This window comes from Notamacropus eugenii, chromosome 5 (genome assembly GCF_028372415.1).
Source record: "Notamacropus eugenii isolate mMacEug1 chromosome 5, mMacEug1.pri_v2, whole genome shotgun sequence".
Taxonomy (NCBI): Eukaryota; Metazoa; Chordata; class Mammalia; order Diprotodontia; family Macropodidae; genus Notamacropus; species Notamacropus eugenii.
In genome coordinates, this window is record NC_092876.1 from 294,401,249 (window position 1) to 294,421,249 (window position 20,001).

The 20,001-nt window shown below is 37.1% G+C and overlaps 1 protein-coding gene and 1 long non-coding RNA gene across 2 annotated transcripts in view; one reads left to right on the forward strand and one right to left on the reverse strand.

Moving 5' to 3' along the window:
* NXPH2 (neurexophilin 2) overlaps window positions 1-20,001 on the forward strand; it is a 167,096-nt gene that overhangs the window by 79,660 nt on the left and 67,435 nt on the right. The window lies entirely within an intron of this gene.
* The window catches only part of LOC140506237 (uncharacterized), a 98,591-nt gene that overhangs the window by 62,805 nt on the left and 15,785 nt on the right, over window positions 1-20,001 (reverse strand). The window contains exon 4 of the long non-coding RNA XR_011967826.1: window positions 15,656-15,740. This is a non-coding gene — a long non-coding RNA (uncharacterized lncRNA). The remainder of the gene's footprint in view (window positions 1-15,655; window positions 15,741-20,001) is intronic.

Consider the following 20,001-nt stretch of genomic DNA (forward strand, 5'->3'; position numbering starts at 1 on the left):
CTATGGAAGATTTATGGAAAAACTCAGACAAAAACTTGCAAGACAGGAAGCTTAAATAGGAAACAGTTTGTACTGGAGGAAAGACTATCCACATCAGAAATAATGGGTTTATTGAAGTATGGGATGGCTCATATGTAATGGGGACAGGGGGACAGCTGCTGGAATAAAGAAGTCCTTCACCCTTAAATGTAGATGCAGAAAGAGGGACAGACTATGCTCAATCAAATGGTTTTAGAGACACAGACAGACAGTTCCAGCTATGCATACCATGGAAAAAGACTGCTCCCAGGTACTTGACAGACTAATGCACAATGCTGATGCACGTGCTGATTCTACCGTCTCCTAAAAACAAGTCCTTGGCATCTCCCATGTTGAAGACTCCATCTTAGGTGATCTGAGTATGCAACAAACTTCCATTATACTTGTATCAATGCAACAGCATAAATGAATTAATCAGGAAATATAACTTCCTAATACTTAGTTGAATTGCTTGTTTTGCATGAGAAAAGGTTAGACAAAGTTGGATATTAAGAAAACATCTTCACAGTTGGCTCCAGGTGACTTCCTAAGAGAAAAAAAGACCCCATGTTTTTTTAAAAGACCAAAGAAAATTTAAAACTAGTTTTCCAGCAATTTGCAGTCAGATAAATATTTGTTTTTCCAAGTTGGCAAACATGATGCTAGGTAAAAAAAAAAAAAAGTTATTTTTACATCCACTGTCTGTAATTATAATAAGAAATAAATATATTCTCCTTGAGATTCTTTTTTATTTGATCATTTCTGCAACTATATACTATGCAAGTTTGGGTTGTTGCTTTGCAGGGCTCCTTGAAAGCTGTTTGAATTAAGTCTTTGAGGCTTGACTCACACCATTTCTTTTTATTTGTGTTAATGTGAAACCTGAAAATGAGTATCTGCCGTGGCTAGGCTGACTTTTTTCTGTGCTTGCCTCTATAAAACATGAAAATATCCATTCTCAGCCCTTTCTTGTCTCTGCTGGCCAAAAACTCAGAAATAAGATAATGTAGTGCTTCATCTTTTAATTTTTCTACATGACAGCAAAAATACAGCAAAGGGGATGAGAGGTAAGAAAAAGTGATGACAATGGTTCAGAGTTCCACACCATTCATACTTCAGACTGGAAAACAGCAATGAGTCTACTTCTTAAGCCATACTGAGATTTAGAGGCCCAGAGATCCCAAAGAGACTGACTTGCTAAATAAATGACCACTTCTGTTCATCATTTCTGCTAATTCAACCAGGAATATTTATGCTCTCTAATATAGAAAATGACAGTAACACTACAGTATAGCATCCATACCCACTTCAGTACCTGTGCATTTTCAGGAGTTTTCAGTAGAGTTGCTAAAGATGAATTACTCAGTTTGTTAATTAGTTAATTAGTTATATACTACATCCGACAAATTCAAAAGCTAATTAAGAGTTAAATGCATTCATAAAAGAGAGCTAAACAGATATTGTCTATGCCATTTTTGGAGCATTTAGTCATATACTATGTTTCGTTAGTTCTTGGTTCAGGTGTGCTTCATCTCTCCCAGTGAAACTAAGCTTTATGAGAGCAGGAACTATGTCTTTTGTCATTTTGATGTGCCCCATACCACCTAGAATAGTAGGTATTCAATGAAATGAAATAGAAAAGGGGGAGGAAAGTCCAGTTCAGATAATGGATGTAGAACATTTAAGGTGCCACATAAACACCATTAATATTATTTTTGTTAATAAAACATTACTCTGCATTATCTTAAAACAGTATTAGAAATTCCTCACCTTTTGCTAAGTCACATTCTTCTATCTGCCCATTTCATCTTGTCTAATAAACATTTGTGGGTCAGCTAGGTAGTGCAGTGGATAAAGTGCCAGGCCTGGAGTCAGAAACGTTCAACTTCCTGAGCTCTATAATCTTGCCATAACCAAACTAACAAACATGATAGATGCTTATTATTGGAGAGGTTGTGAAAAGACAAATATACTGATTCTCAGTGGTGAAACTGTTCGTTATTTCATTCTTTCTGGAAAAATATTTGGAATTAGGTAAGAAAAGTTGCTAAGTTGTTATATATTTTGACCTAGATATCCAGCTATTGCTGTCAGTAACCCACAGAGGTTATTGACAGAAAGAAAATATTCATGTCTGCAAAAATATCCATGGCAGTATAATTTGTGATAACAAGAAAGAGAGAAAGGAAGGAGGGAAGGAAGGAAAGAGGGAAGGAAGGAAGGAAGGAAGGAAGGAAGGAAGGAAGGAAGGAAGGAAGGAAGGAAGGAAGGAAGGAAGGAAGGAAAGAAGGAAGGAAAAGAAAGGAAAGGAAAGGAAGGGAGGGAGGGAGAAGGAGGGAGAGAGAGATAGAGGGAGAGAGGAAGAAAGAAAACGTGCCCAATGATTAAATATATTATAGTACGTAAATGCAATGGAATATTACTACCCCATGGGAATGACAAACACAAATAATTTGGAAAATCATAGAAAATTGTACAAACTGATATAAAGTGGGGAGAAAGACAGAGTAAGAACAATATGCACAATTATTAAAATCATGGAAATAAAGTTATATTTAGAGGCAACAAACACAGGTCAATTTTAGTACCACATCATCAGAGTTAAAGTTTACATCCTTCTTCTCTGTTAACAATCGACAAAATAATTATTTTGAGGGAATGTGCTTTGTCAGGGAGGGAGTGTATACACATTTGTTATGAATTTTTTTGTGCTAAAATATTATTTAACAATAAATTTAATAGTGAAAAGATATTGAGGAGGTGACAATGAGTTACACTTCAGAATTCTGCCCTCACCTAGAATTAGGAACTGGTACTGAAATAAAAATATTGGAAACTAAGGAGAAAGCACTCATTTTATCCAGGATTTCAAGATAGATAAGGACTGGAAATCTGGGCATAATCTGATATGCATTCTACATTTGGGAAGAGTAGATTTCTAAGAGTTCAAAGAAAGGATAGGTAAGATGCATGACCTCAAATTCTAAAGGGGAAGTAGAACCAAGAAGGATGTGATATTCTCAAAATTCTGATGACTTACACAAGAGTAGTTGAAGGAGAAAAGAATTAGCTGTCTAAAGAAACCATGGTGGATTGGACAGAGTATTCATAGACAAATTTAGATTTTTAAAAGATTTCTGTAAACAACAGAAGTGATGTCAAAGGATTAAGGGTGAATGTGGACATTGTCATCAAAATAGTGTCAACAGCAGTAAAACTCAGAAAACTGGAGAAAATAGGGTTTAGTAGATGCTGCATTGGGTGCCCATAATCTCATATCCTCACAACTTCTTGTCTTCACTATGCAGTGAAATATTCTAGCTCCCCTTATCTTTACAATTCTCATTTATTCCAGTGCTCTCTGTCAATACTGAAGGCTAGTCCTGAGGAAAGAAGAATCAGAACCCTCCAGTAACCATTTTCTGATATTCTTTCAGTCACCCAGATTCCCAACCCGAGTCATTCATGACTCTTCCCTCTCCCTCACCCCTCATATGCATTTAGTTGCCAAGTCTTATTAATTCTACCTCCCTTTAAAATCTCTCAAATCCATCTCCTGTTACATAACAATCCTCCTACTCAATTTCCTCACTATTGCAATAACCTCCCAATTGATGTCCTTGAATCCTATCTCTCTCTTTTACCATTTATCCTCCACGATCTCCATATTGGTAATTCAAAAATTGAGGTTTGACTATGGCATGCCTCTTTTCAAAGAAGCTTCAGTTACTCCCTATTATCTCTAGAATAAAATATAAAGTACTCTGTCTTGCACCTCAAATCTCCTGCCATCTGTCTCTACCCTGTTTTGCTAGGTAGCTTATACATTACTCCCCCTCATCTATGCTATACTCCCTCTGGAACAGCTGACTTGTTCTTCCTTGTAGACAGGTGTGTGCTGGTAAATGTTTAATAACCAGTTCTCAAAAAAAAGTACGCAAAACACACTTTTAAGTTTTATCTGCATTATTAAAAATGTATCACATTCTTAAGTCTAAACAATCAACAACAATGTAAATCCAGCCTTTGTCAATTTTCAAGGCGTGATGGTCACACTGAAAATTTAACAATCAACTTTCATGAGCCAGTTCAGGCTCAGAATATTCCTGCTTATAGACAATATTCTCTCACACATGCATAGAATGCTCTTTCTTTCTTCTTTCCTCCCCTTCCTAGAAACCTTATCTTCCTGAAAAGTTTATCTCTTTTCATGTGTCATCTATTTGAAGGGATCTTTCTCAAGTTGTCCCCCTGCCCAACCCCAAATCAGTGTGTATACATTTTATATGTATTCTATGTGCTTAATAATAATAGCTAACATCCACATAGAACTTTAAGGTTTGCAATATTTTTTACATACATTTTTTCATATTATCCTCAAAACAATCCTCTGAAATAGATGGTCTTATTATTCCCATTTTAAAGATGAAGAAACTGGGACTGAAAGAGGTTAAGTGTACCATGTTAGCACAGCTACTAAGTGTCTGAGGTAGGAAATCTTTCTAACTTCAAGTCTAGAAATGCAGCATAACATAGTAGAGAGTGTGCTAGATTTTGAATCAAGAAGTACTGGGTTCAAATTCCATCTCTGACACAAATTACCTATGTGATCTTGGGTAAATCACCTCATCTAAAAATTAGGAGGTTAGGTTAGACAATTTATAATTCCCCTTTTAGGTGTAATATTCTGTAATTATAACTGAAACTCAATTGTGACCTTATTTAGGACCTGAACTGACTGAGCATAGACATTTCTACTCTAAAAGATGAACAAGATAATAGATACCACTTTCTGAATTATCTGCAAGGCGCAGTTCTTGTGTCTGCTTTCTAAATGACTTGAGTTCTGAATGAAAATTAAATTCTAAATGCACAAAGGAGGTCACGCATCAATACACATGAAATTACAAAATAGAAAAGTATATTCTTCTCAAGATCTTCTGTTCCAAGAAACTTACTAACTTACAGGCAGTGATAAAAGATAAACAGTTGTATCCACAAGTAAGATTTTAAAAATGACTATGGTCAAGTTACAGAGAAAAGAAAAGACTTATTTCAGTGTCATTAGAGTCTTAAAACCCTCTGAGCAGATTGCAAATATTTATGTTTTCCTCATCAATGAGAAAGGAAAGGAAATAAGCATTTATTAAGCCCCTAATGTTTGCCAGACGCTTCGCTAAGTGCTTTACAAATATGATCTCATTTGATCTTTACATCAGCCTTCTGAGGTGTTATTATCATCCCCATTATGCAGTTCAGGAAACTATGGTAGACTATCAGTAGTTTACTTCAAATCTCTCTTTCTGTTATCTTATGCTATATTAACACATTAGTAATCTTTATGTGAAAAATCCCTCCACTGAGGCCAGTAACAACCTGTGTATCACGTGTTGTCTGAGAGACTTTCCTGGAGATTAGAGAGGTGAGTGAGGTGTTCATGGTCACACGACTTGCAGGCATTAATTAGAATTGAGATTTCAACCCTGACTCCAAGTCCAGCACTCTGTCCACTGTGCCATTCTGTTAGATTCAAAAATAAGGAAAAGCCCATACAAACTTGTACAAAATGGCCTTTCTGCATATACCTGGGATTCCTAATCTTTGTGGAATTGTAACATTGTCATTGCTTATTGATTCTAATACCATAATAACATACCTTTATTCCCTCTAATTGAAATGAAGTATATTTTTGTTTTAAGAGTTTTATGGCAGCCTTTCAGAGAATTAAAAATACCCAGGGTTCTGTAAAGATAGGATTAGGTTAACTTGATTCATCACTACCATGTGAACCAAGTGACTGGAGTAATTGTGTCAAGCTACTTAAAAAGTGCTACGTGAATAGTATGACCAACATGCGTATGGCAGCCCATTCATTATCCTCAGCAAGAATCTGTGTTGGCCAGGGATGGTATTAATATTAAGTGGGCCACCAGTCAAAGAAAATAATACATGGTAGATTAATACTTAGATCATACTGTTACCTTCTTAATTCTATTAGGAGCCAATCTTCCTCTCTGTTCTTTTTTAAGATTAGTTCAACAGCTAATTTCTAAACCCATAAAGTGCTTTTTTGGTCCTAATACCTTTCCACCTTTTCATTAGATAGTGTGAAGAAAATGTGCTAACACATCATTAAAGTTTTTTTTAGCATTGGCAATAAGTAGATATCATCTTATCAGCTTACGGAAATGTTTAACAGCCAGCAAAGTCTTCACCAATCCTCACAGCATTTCCCCGTGTTATACCAGTGACACACCTGAGGAGAGTGAGCACGATCACTGCCTGAAGAACTCCAGTACTGAGACACCAGTTTGTAGCTCAGTTTTCATTAAACTTTTCTTCATGGAGTCAGATTTTTTTAACTGAATCTATCTTGACTGACTTTTATTATATACTCTTACTTCAAGTTTTCTTTGATAATTGAGAAATTGAATTGTAGTGAACTACTTTCCAGAGGAAGTGAACCTTAAAAAAAAACAAAAAACTGAGATCAAAGAAGCTATTGGAGGTAGAGAGATGCTCATTGTTTATTTACTCCCAAAGTGTGCCAGTCATCACAGCTTGCCACAACATTGGGTGCATTGATGGGTGCATGTTCAGAGAAGAGCAAACATTCAGACTGAAATTAGACTTCATGCTGAAGGCAGTGTAGTGATGGTAGGCTCACAAGGGAACCACATGAAACTAAGTAGTCCCAAGTCACATGACCTTCAAAGGAAGACTTGAATTCTAATCTAGGGCAGTGCTAGGAAGGAAGAAACAACCATTGTAAAAAGATACTTTAAAAAGTTGGTCAGGAAGAGCTACTTCTGGTAAATTATAAGGAACCACAAAGGAGAGGTCAAGGGCAAGAGAAGGAGATTTTAGGAAACAGACAATAGTGGTTTAGTGAGATGAAGGCAGGAATTGCAAAGCTGATAAAAGACACATGAAACCTGGCAAAAACTCTTGGAGAAAAACTAAGGAAGGATTTTTTTTTGCATAGGGAGCCAGGAGGTCAGGAATAGGATTTCCGCAGATTGTTCTCAGATGTGTCTCAGATGATTCAGGGTTAAAAATATGTGACTGTTATTTTCCTTATAAGAAAAAAGCCAAGGAGGTCATCTGCGGTTGAGAATTGATTCTAGGGAAAGAACCATAATGAAGTGAACATAATTGACTATTGAAGATGCCCCATTCAACATAAACTGCTCAGAAAACTAGAAAGTAGTTTAGCTGAAATCAGGCTTAGAACAACATTTTATATCATACATCAATTAGGTCCAAATGGATACATGAAAAAAAGGGTAGTAACTTCCCTTCACTACAATCTTGGTTTAGGAACAGAGGGATAGGGAAGCAGTTTCTTAAAGGCTAAGACCTCCAAACTTCCTTGCGAACTCAAACCTATCTCCTATGCTCACCGTCTCTCAACTGGACATCATCCTGTTGGATCTTTCTTACTTAACATGCGAAAGTAAATCAGTTGAGCATAGTGTATGGAATGCTGGAGATGGAGTCAGGAAAAGGAATTTGCAGCTGATAGGACTATGGACCATGTTAACTTCACCAAGTCCCAGCTTCTTCATTTGTAAAATGGGGATAATAATTTTTCACTGTGTACTTTGCAGCATTGTTATTAAGTTTGGATGAATTAGAATGTGTAAAGTGCTTTGCAAACTTTAAAGTGGTAAATAAATTTCAGCTAGTATTAGTAATAAAAGGGAGTCAGGAAAAAAGAATTAAATAATTTATAATTAAATTTATAAATAATTAACTAAAATTTTTTAAAACTTCTCCATATATTTGTACCTAAGAACCAAATTAACAATAAGGTGACTATAATCCAGCCATAGGCTAGATTATATCTACACGTACAGCTAGGTGGCAGCATGTGAGACCTGAAGTAAGCAAGTTGGTCAGCTGTTTCAGTCATGTCCAACTCTTTGTAACTCCATTTGGGGTGTTCTTGGCAAAGATATGGAGTAGTTTGCCATTTCCTTCTCCACCTCATTTTAAAAATGAGGAAAATGAGTCAAATGGGGTTAAGAGACTTGCCCAGGGTCACACAGCTAGTAAGTGTTGAAGGCCAGATTTGAACTTCATATCTTTCTGACTCCAGCCTTGGCACTCCATCTACTTCACCACCTCTCTGCCCCATGTAAATATCAGTCGTTATTATAAACTTTCCCCTTTCCATTGTTATTGGGAGCCTTCCATATGCTTCTTTGTACTTAACAGCAACACTCTTAAAAGCACAAGTCATCTGATATCAAGTAACAGAAAAAGGCTTACATCCTTTACTGTGGAAGGAATACAAGTTAGATCTAAGAATTTAGAAGTAGTAAAGAGGCTCTTAGATGTGTCCAACTTCTCATTTTGAAGATAAGGAAACTGATGCCCAGGAAGGTTAAACTATTTTTCCAAGGTCATACAGATAAGTCAGTGGCAGAGTTAGAATTCACACTTTTGTCCTGTGGCTATAAAGTCTCAACCTCCCTGGACTTCAGATTCCTTATCTTTTAAGTGAAGAGCTTAGATTGGATGGCTTCCGAAGTCCTTTATAAACTCTCAATCTTGGATTTTATGATCCTAAATGTACCATCGTCCTCCATGCTGTGACTGCGTCTGTTCAAAGCAGGAAGGCAGTAATGATGAGACATCCGTAAGCCACATCATTGAGCCAGATCCTAAGGTTCGCTACTTGAAGAAAAGAGCAGGGACCCTGGGTCATGTTACCTGAGGGACTTCAATTTCTTTCAGGCCCCCCAGACTTTTGGTCATCTGTTAATTGACTTTGAATCTGTTACAATACTTTATTTAGGTGATTTGAGCATTGGGCTAATGGGAAAAGTGAACATAACTTTGCCTGAACTAGCATCATTATAATTTCTCCAACATGTGAGGCTGCTCCTCACTTAGCTTAGTTTTAGGAAATGGAGCAGGAAGTATTGCCATCTCTGATCCTATTTGGAGTTATGTGGTGCATTTGTCTCCCATTTTAAGGACACTGCCAACTGCTTTCTTTCTTTTATTTTTTCTGTCTCATACAAATGAAAAAAAATAAGATGCCAGCATTCCTACTATGTTGGGTAAAGACAAGTTGTAGAGGGAAAAGGATAGGCTTTCTCTAGCTGCTGTTAATTCAGAGAAATTCTGGCCTATAGGAGATAAAAGGAGGCTACGTTGATCATAGCAGCACTCTGATAGAGGAATACTGTTAGTAGTAGCTCTATGATGAGTTGTTTTCATCGATAACTAGCTCACTCGGTAAGTAGATAGACAGATATTCAGTTCTCCTTTTTGTTGAGAATCTCAAATAACCATTACTTAGAGACTGAGTGAGGTGATCTCTAGCATCAGAACTTACATTTTAGTTCCTGAAATTTTACAACAAAAAAAAGGAAAAAAAATCAGCTCATTGCTGATTCTCTGGCCTGTTTTGTTCCACCATCTGCAATCAAATTGCCTGCACGACCTTTTTACGTAATTTGAAAGTGGTGTGGCTGAATAGAAAAGTGCCAATAGAAACTGACATTTATCTTGTGCAGAGATATAAATCAGTACCGAGAGACTTGTTCGGTAATTCACACTAAAAACAAAAAAAGTCTGACAAGAAACACATTGGATTTCCCTGATGGGGGCATTGTAGCTCTGAGTGAAACAAAAGGATTGGGAATGATCCCCCTGAGCTAGCTGTTCATGTCCCCTTCCTATCGTGCAGGCATGCTGCATAATTACAGAACACGGATCATGATAGCATTACTCTTGGGATGCAAGATGAATGGAGTTTTTGCTTCCACCAATTTAGTAAGGTTTTTAAAGGCTTCTAAGATTGACTTTAAGTGCATTTAAAGCCTGCCTTTGGAAAGGTTTTAGGTTTTGATTTTTTTTTAATTTCCCTTCTTCCTACATGCTCCCACTTTTTTGTATTCTGTTTTCCTCATAGAAATCAGAAGGCAAAAAATGAAAAATACACTGAATAGACTGCCTGTATAAGCAGAGATGTAGATAAAGTTTCCTTGTGCGAGAAATCTATTCTGGACTTAGTTTTTCTTCCTCCCCTAAGGCTTCTATTTGCCATAGGAAAAAAATCTCACTCCAAGCAAGATTACTAATTTATAACTGCTCTTTCTTAGAACTGTTTAGAGCTGCTCATACAAGTTATAACATCTGTAACAGCTTAGTGAGATTAATTTGCCTATCCAAGCATAGGTCAGACCAAATTTAGAAGCCACTGAATATTAGGAGAATAATACTATGAAGGAGATCAGGAAGAAGGGACATAAAACCATGTCATGAGGACTGACTGAAGAAACTGGAGATGTTTACCATGGAGAAGAGCAAATTTATGGAGATATGGTAGCTGCCTTCAAATATTTGAAGAGCAGTCATGTAGAAGAGAAATTAAATTTGTTCCTTTTGGTCCTTGGGGACAGAACCAAAGTCAGTAGGTGGAAGGTACAAGGATTTGTGCTTGAGGTAAGAAAGAAAAAAACAAAAATGAAATCCCCCTAACAATGTTATGTCCTAAAATGGAATGGTCTGTTCACCAAGTTGTGAATTCCTCACCACTGAATATCTTCAAGCAAAGTGTTCCAGCCACTTGAGATAGTTGATATGGAGAGGATTTCTGCTCTTGGCAGGCTGTGTGGCAAAATGGAAAGAGTCTTGCACTTGGATTCAAAAGAAAACTTGGTTCCAATCCCCCTCTGGCACTTACTGGCTATGTCAGCATAAACAAGTCACTTAATGTCTCTGAGTCTCAGTTTCCTCATCTAAGATTGAGAACTATAATGTCTGTAACATTAACTGACAGGGTTGTTCTGAGGATCAGTTGAAATCAGGTATGTCAAAGGCTTCAAAAGCCTTCAAATGTCAGCTATTATTATGGATATATTGAACTAACTGACTCTAAAATACCTTCTGAGATTCTGTATGAATATTATTCAATAGATAGATAGATAGATGATAGATAGATAGATAGATAGATAGATAGATAGATAGATAGATAGATAGATAGATAGATAGATAGACAAATAATCTACTGGGCTCAAATGGAAACCAGGTTTGCCCCAAATCTAGTTTATAAGGGTTTAGCCCCATCTTGACATGCATGGCTTATGTTCTTATGTAGCGGTATATAAATTTCCTATATATCTTGGATTTTAGACCTGTATATTTTCCTCTGTCTTGCTCTTTTGGGGGGGCTGAGGGGAGTGGAGAGTTCTATAGTTTTCTTTCTGTGGTTTTGTTTTGGTTAGAATATAGGTCATCAATAAGTGGCTAAGAAAACCACTAAACAAAAGGTAAAAACAATACCCTAAGTAGCTTCCCATGACAAAGATGATTGGTAAAGGGAAATAATTTACAGGAAAAAATGGTGTCAGAATCTTTCCTAAGGAGAAATATTCATTCATGCCAAAAGTACTATAGATGTTGATTGAATTTTCAGGACTCTAAGGAAGACACAGAGGTGTATCCCTTTCCTCAAGGAACTAATAGAAATGTCTGAATATAAGCCTATATTATGATAAGTGCCATGTTAAGCATGAGATTGACTAAATGATATATAGGAATACAAAAGAGAGAGCTATCATTTTCTGCTGGAGATACTACAGAAGGTTATCATAGAAGGCTTTGAAGGTTAAAAAATTCAACCAATCAACAAGCATCAATTAAACACCTATTATGTGCCTGTGCTTATAGACTGCCTATTCATGCCTTTTGATCACTTAGATAGTGCAGAATGACTGTTGTTCTTATGTATTTGTATCAATTCCCTATGCATCTTAGGTATCAGGACTTTTTCTGAGATTTTAGCTGAAAAAGAATGTCTTAATTAACGGATATTCCCCTAATTCTGCAAAAGCATTTCAAGAAATTAAGATGTTCATTTTATCTTCTGCAATAACTAGTAGTCATCAAAATGATTTGGTACTGATTGAAAATAGAAGAATCGATCAATGGAATAGACTAGGTAAACAAGACCCAGAATCAATGGAACATAGTAAACAACTGAGCATTCAGTCAACCCAAATGTACCCAGTACTAAAGGTTCCTTATTCAAGTTTAGCAGAAATTAGTTTTAGAACAACATTTCATGCCATATATCACAATAAGATCCAAATGGACATATGACCTAAATAGAAAAGATTGCATAATTTAAAAAAATAGAAAAGTCTAGAAGGAGATTATCATAGAAAATAAAAATAATTGGGAATTAATACAAATATATAAGAAAAAAGCCATTTCCCAATAAACCAATTCTAAAAATCATTAATAGTTTTCAAAAGATAAAATACAAGTTATCAATAATAATATAAAAACATGTTCCAAATCACAAATAATAAGAAAAAAGAAAAAATGCTATAGCTATGAGGCTTTACCTTATACCCATCAGATTAGCAGAAATGATGAAAGACAAAAGTGGTAAAGGCTGGAGGATCTTTATATAGAAAGACAGGCACAACAATGCACTATTACCAGAGTTGTGAGTTGTTGCAAGGTTCAAACAATTTGATATTACACTTTTGAAAAGTCGCTAAATTTTGTCACCTATGAATACTATCACTACATGCACCATAATGTAGGAGATCAAAGACAGAGGAAAACATGTTTTAATGCCAAACACATTTATATCAGCACTTTGGTTTTTTTTTTGCATTAGCAAAGAACTGGAAAGAAAGTAGGGAAAAGTAGGTATCTGCTGACCAGAGAAAAGCTGAACAAATTGTGTTACATGAAGTAATGGAATAGCATTGTGACCTAAGAAATGACATGTATGAAGAATTCAGATAAATTTGGGAAGCTCTGTATGAATGATGCAAAGTGAGATAAGAACAATTTACATAATGAGCAACATAGTTCAAAGGAAAGTAAAACTGAAAGTCTTCAAAATTCTAGACAAAACAATTACCAATCATGACTTCAGGGGACTGATAGCTAGGCAGATCCTCCATGGTGTGACAAAGACTTGGTGGGCTGTCAGTGTGGAATAAGGCATATATCCATAAGTTCATGGGCAATGTGTTGATCTGTCTTACTTGACTGTAATTATTTGTTGTTGGTTTTTTCAGCAAGTCAACAAATTGTTTTATTAAGCCCTTATGATAGCTAGCATTAAATTGTGCTTTAAGGTTTTCAAAGTGCTCTCTCTACCTATGTTAAATCCTCACAACAAACCTGTAAAATAGTTATTATTATTGTCATCTCTGTTTTATAGATGAAGAAATTGATGCTGAGAGATTAAGTGAGCTGTGTAGGATCATAACCATAGTGATAGCAATTAATAATAATAGTTAATATTTACATAACACCTCATTTGGGTCAAGACCTTTGCTAAGCATTTTACAATTATTGTTTTATTTAATCCTCACTGTGGAATTACTGTGGAAGGTAGGTATTGTTATTATCCACATTTTATAAGTAAAGAAACTGAGGCAAACAGAGGTCAAGTGACTTGCCCAGAATCACACAGACATTATTAAGTGACTGAGGCTGGCTTTGAACTAAGGTCTTCTTTACTACAGGTCCAGTATATATATATATATCCACTATACCAAGTGACAACACTATACAAAGTGCTAGGAATTCAAAGAAAGGTGAAAATAGTCCCCAATCTCAAAGAGCTTACGTATCAGAAAGTTGTATTTGTTTGTTATAAGAGAGAGTTTTATGGGCATGTGGTATCATTAAAATGTGACTACAGCACTCTTTTAAAGGATAGGACATTAATAAAATATATTAGAAGCAAAAAAGTGAGAAAGCTAAAACCATTAAGTCTGACCTGGTGCTAATATTAGCTCCTTCCTGCCTAGACAATCTTCTATCCCTTTTACTTGTTCAAAGAAGTTTTGTAAGAAAATGTTAATTCCACTTTGGTTACATAGAATAATATCCCATAGTTTCAGATTTGGAAGGGATCTCAATGGTCAACTAATCCAAACAGTACCCTAATGACAGTCCCTTCTACAGTGTTTCCAAATAGTGGTCATCTAATCTTTCTTGTTGAATACCTGCGATAATAATAAGAGGGGAATCTGATATGTCCCAAGGCAACCTATAGAATTTTTGGATGTCTTATTTTGTTAAAAATGATCAGAAGCACATAGACCAAAATACACAATACTTATTTAGAAAATGACAAGTAGTCCAAATTAATTATAGGGTTGAGGTTAGTTCTGGGAAATGGATGTGAATAGGCAAGAAAGGCTAGCTGGGTTCAGTCAGTAGGTTTTAAATTCCATGCTAATAAGCTTGGACAAGGAACCGTTGGTGATTTTTGAGTACTGTGGTATGATTAGAACTTAGTTTTAATAAAATTAATTTGATGACAATGTCCAGGATGGACTGGAAGGAGCAGGAGATTAAAATTAGGTAGACCAGCTAGTCGACTAGTCAATGGACAAAGATGTATTAAGTGTCTGATAGGTGACAGGTACTGTGCTGCTCTCTACAGATGCAAAGAATGAAACCATTCCTACTTTCAAGGAGCTTACATGCCCAAGGGGAGACAATAGAAATGGGTGATTTATTGATTATAAGAGCAAAGGAGAGGGAAGTCAAATATTCTCATAGGGTTTCAAGCCTGGGCAAGCAGAATAATGGTAGATATTATTTAGAGGAATAGGGAGGACAAGAGGTGAGGCAGACATGGGGGAGAAGATGAAAAGTTCTGTTTTAGACAAGCTAAGTTTGAAGTCCTGGCAAACGAGGCAGAAATGCTGCATTGGCACCTCAAAGAAAAGTTCAGACCAGAAATACAAAATTAGGAGTTAAACTCCTTCTAATCATTCCCAAACCATGACTCCTGCATTCTGGCCATCCTGATTATTCTTTGCCCATTGGAATCTTGACTTCATCTCTGGGGACACTAGGTTGTCGTAGGAAAGGTCTTGCCTTATCTTGCCCAGAACCATACTTACAGGTCACTTCCAGGTCATTTTCAAGATATGGGTATACTCACATTCTCTTTCTTTGTCCCTGTTATATGTTGTCTTTTCCAACTAAAATGTAAGCTCCTTGATGGAAAGAACTGTCTTGGTTGTTTTGATTTGTATCCCCAGGGCTTAGTGCAACATTAATTATATGTTATTCTCTTAATGAATGCTTTTTCATTCATTCAGTCATGTACTTATTTATTCACCTCATAGAGCTAATAGGTGAGATTTCTGAAAGAAATTATATACAGAAGAAAAGAAGAGGATCAAGGATACAACCTTGGGTAACACAGACTTAGGGGATTAGAAGGAAAATGGGAGTCCAAGGAAAGACAGGAGCTAAAAACAAAACTTGTGCATTCGTCAGGCTCGGATGTGTCACTACGGGTTAGGGAAAGCCTCTGTTAAGTGGATGTGCATAGTCTGCTTCTGAATGCTTTCCAGTTATCTGGGATTTAGTAGAGTACTTCTCAAGAGGAGTGTAGGTATTGCAAGGTGACAAAGGTGAAGGAATGAGCAGTATGCAATACCATGAGATGAGTGAAGCATTGGGATCCTGTAGTGAAGAATGAAGACAGGTATCCAGGGTCTGTTGGACTTAGGGAAAGTAGATCCTCTCAGTCCATTCAATATGAGGAGAGATGGGAGCAAGCCAATGGGAAGCTATACTTCCAGGTAGAATTAGAGCAGATAATCAGTCTGAAAGAAAGCCTCACCTTTAGAGTAGCATGAGCCAGATTCCAGGGCATCCTCATGGAGATGGAAGCCTTTGTTCCTGGGCTGCAGGGGTCCAATGTCAATCTAAGGAAGGAAGTGGAAAAAGAAATTTTACCACCAACGTCAGAACCAACACAGAACCAACCACCTTAAGGAGTTTTGTTTTAAATACACTAGGAAAAGAGCATGGACTAAGGCAGGGGTAGGGAACCTGCAGCTTCGAGGGCTACATGTGACCCTCTGGGTCCTCAAGTGCATCCCTTTGACTGAATCCAAACTTCACAGAACATATATCAGGATATATTCTGTGAAGTTTGGATTCAATCCCACATGTGGCCTTGAGGCCCCATGTTCCCCACCCTTGGGGGAAAGAGAGAAAAGTGAGATTTTTAGGACTTCATTCAGATGTCCAAAGGACAGAAAGAGAAGCCCAAGACAGGAAACCCACAGAAATGATAACTTGGAAAGCCATTTAGAAAGTGGTTTTTCTTATCTGGGCTACACAGGGGTTTGAGAAGTGAGGAACTGGCCAGTTGAATCCCATGCAAGAAAGACACAAAAGTCTAAAGTCCATGAGAAGGCAGTAAAATGTGACTGTTCAGGAAAACAGTAGGGTAATCATATAAAGAAATAACTCCATTAAACCACCATTTCTCATACCACAAAAATATAATGTCACATAATGATAATATTGCTGAGAGGAGAAAAAGGACATAAACAAACATTATAAATAACCCCAGATCCCCATGAGCCACTGCTGCCCCTAGTTGCCCTGGATCCAAGCAGCCTACGCTGAAGTGAAGACTTCTCAGACTGTCCAAGCACTCCCTGGAGCCAAGGTGGAGAAGGAACATATAGGGAGAGAGTAAGGTAAGCAGGGTGCTGCCCAGCTCCCTGATGGTACCTAGGGCTGAAATGCCAGAGGAATCGGAGCCTCTACTGCCCTAGGCCCAGGACAGCAATATCCACTGAAAGAAATGGAGCCCTACCACAATGCCCCACGGGATTTAGTACATCCACAGGCCTTAGGGCTAGACAACAATTTCTAAAGCTATCATCTTCCTCTTACCAATTGTAAGGCAGGCCTTCCCCTTGCAACCATTTTCATTACTGCAGCAGCAGGGGTCATGTTAAATTCAGAGTCCTGTCTCTCAATATATTGAAACACACAAAATTCATAGAAACAATAATGAGGGAAAACAGAACAAAAAATAATAATAAGGAGGAAGTCAAGGAAAAGTGCTCACATAAAGAAATTCTGCAACAAAGAAGAACCTAGGGACAGAACTACTACAGAACCACAAGCTGAATCAACACAGGAAAGAAGCAAGATGTACCACAAGGTAATATTAATTGGTTTATAAACCCATTAAAGGAAACAGTAACTCAGCAAAAATACCAAGGGAAGAGATAAAGGATCAAACTGCAAAATGGATGCTTTTATTTCTGTTATGTTGCTTTGCAATGGGTGCAGCAAAAGCAGAATAAATGGGGAAAAGCAAAAATACTGCAGAACTTTTTACATAAAAGTTAATGATAATGCAGAATAAAAAGTTTTGGAAGATAGATCAAGATCTTAGGTTAACTGGGATCCTGGAGAACAGCAACCCTGAAGATAATTGTTGCTTGTGCACCAACATCCACTGAAGAGAATAAAGACATAGGGAGAGTGTATGAAGAAAAAGACTTGACAAAATCCTACAAATTAAATCAGCAGATCCCTTGCCATTGGGTGCTTTCAAGTAAAAATAAACACAGGAGGAAAAGGCAAAAATATTGAAAATTATGGATTGGGATGAAGAGATGAAAGACTCCAACTGTTATTAGACTAATTGGAAGCCTCATTTGTGCATTATAAATACTTTATTCACAAAGAGATACAGGAAGGGATTAGATACAGTGAGTATGAAATGACTTTACAAATATTCAATTGACAGAATGGAAATGACTGCTTAGTGACATAGCATCCATTCAAGAATAAGCAGTGCACACTTAGATCATAATTAGGGCCAAAGTCAAAGTAAACACTAATTTAAAAGAAAAGGACAAAATTAAGCAGCATGTTGAATGATTACAATAGTTCTAACTCAGCCAGTTTGAAAAGGCTATTGACTAAGAAATAGGAAATAGATAGTTAGACATTGACCAATAGTCACGACAATCTGGAGAGTTTTAACCAATGAAAAATCCCTACCACAAAGAGGGCAAAAAAACCATACCAAGCATGGCAGGAGTTTGCTTGTCCTTAGGGAGGGAGGACAATTTAGTGAAAAAGAAAGCGAGCTCAGGCTCCCTTTTCCCCTCCCAACACCCTTTGCGGACCCTAGACAGTTTCTTCCTCCTGCTTCACTTCTCTGCTTAGTTCCCACCCAGTGCCTCACATATCTGTAAACTTAAGAAATAAAAGGTTTAGGCTGGAGAGTGAGAGGAGGCAGAAATTTCACCTAATCTCCAACCTCTTTCATGTCACTTCTTTAAGTTCTTGATCTGGAGATTTTGAAAGGAGACATATTTTATTTCTTTTTCTTATGAATGAATGCTATGCTTTTCATACATAAAAGTAAAGTTGGGTTTTAATTGAAATTTATACTATAGGAATGCTTATTTCATTTTTAAACTTTGAACCTGCCCTGAGTCTTGCTATGCCAAGTAATTCAATTCAAGTCACTAATCACTGATTAGACACCTACGTACAAAGCCCTATGTTGGGTTCTGAGTTTAGGAAAACAAAAATGAAATGACCTTTGTCTTTAAAGTACTTACATTCTTTTACCACCTGGTTGGGGGGGCATCCTGGGGGAGAAATTCAGTATGTACACACGAAGTAAATACAAAGAATATTGTAATGACTGAGATAAGGAAAAGCCTGAGGTGATGGCGCCTGAACTATGCTCTGAAGGAAGCCAAGGAGTCTGCAAAGTGGAGTTGAACAAAGAAATACACCACAGACATGGGAGACAATTTTGACAAAGATGCAAAAGCAAAAGGTAAAATGTTGTCCACAGGGAACCTGACCAATCTGACTGGAATGCAAGTAGTGAGAAATTTCTGGAAAGGCTGAGGAGAGCTAGATTGTGAAGAGCCTTGAATGACATGCTAAAGAGTTTTTATCATAGAGACAATAGGAAGCCACTGAAGATTTTGAAAAATGGAGAGCAGAATCACATGGAGAGACCTGTGTTTTAGGAATATCAGTTTGGAAGATGAATTGGAGATGAGAGAGGCTAGGAGGTAAATGACCCATTAGAAGTCTATTGTAATTATTAAGAGATGTCCTTGGCTCTAGAACTAGAGTAGGGGCTGTGTGGTTGGAGATGAGAGGATTACGAAAAGTGTTATAGAGGTGAAATCAATAAGACTTGGTAACTGATAGCTTGTAAAAGGATAAGGGAAAGGGAAGAGACAAGCCTGACTCCAGGGTTGTGAACTGAGTGACTAGAAGTGCTGCCTCATATGAATATCATTTGGAGGAAATGGATATGTTTAGAGTGGGAAAGAGAAGACTCAACAGGAACCATCTTCCAAATATGTGAAGAATTCTCATTGCAAAAGGCATTAGGTTTGTTCTGTTTTGTCCCAGAGACCAAAGCCAGAAGTGATGGGTAGAAGCATCAAAGAGATAAATTTAGATTTTTGTCAGGGGAAAAAAATAGACTATGAACTCATTTTTAAATCTTATGAAGGATGAATGATGATTGTAAGAAGTATTGTCTCATAAAGCAGAATGAAGCAGAGGAGGGTAAAACTGGTGTAAAGAAGGCTTGGAAAGATGTACAACCAAGCAAAAGCAGCATAAAGGCCTTTAAGGATGAAAATGCAACATGCATTACAAACAAAAGAAAAATGTAAGAGAATTGCAACACAAAAAACCCAACAAACTGTTTTCTCCATCAAGGATGATATAAACGTCATTCTCGGACCCCAGTATTCAGTTGTAGATATGATATAAACAGCACTGAATGGAAAGGAACCCAACTGCACTAAGAATATATGTAGATAGCCAATCAATCAGTAAGAATTTATTAAGTGCCTACTATGTGCCAGGTACTATGCTAAGCTCTGGAGATACAAAGAAAGACAAAACATAGATTTACAAAGGATGACTGAAGAGTTTCCTAATGGATGATTTAATTATGGAGTGTGTGTTTGATCTTCGTTGCCAAAGAAGACCATGCGATCAGAAAAATAAAGGCATGACTAGCACTTGACTTTGTTTTGAGTGAGGGAGGGCTGTGCAGGTCACCAGTCTCACTTCTCCTCCAGAGCCATCTGAATCCAGTGACCAGATATTCCTCAGGATGACTGGAGATGACCCAGGATGAGGCAATTGGGGTTAAGTAACTTG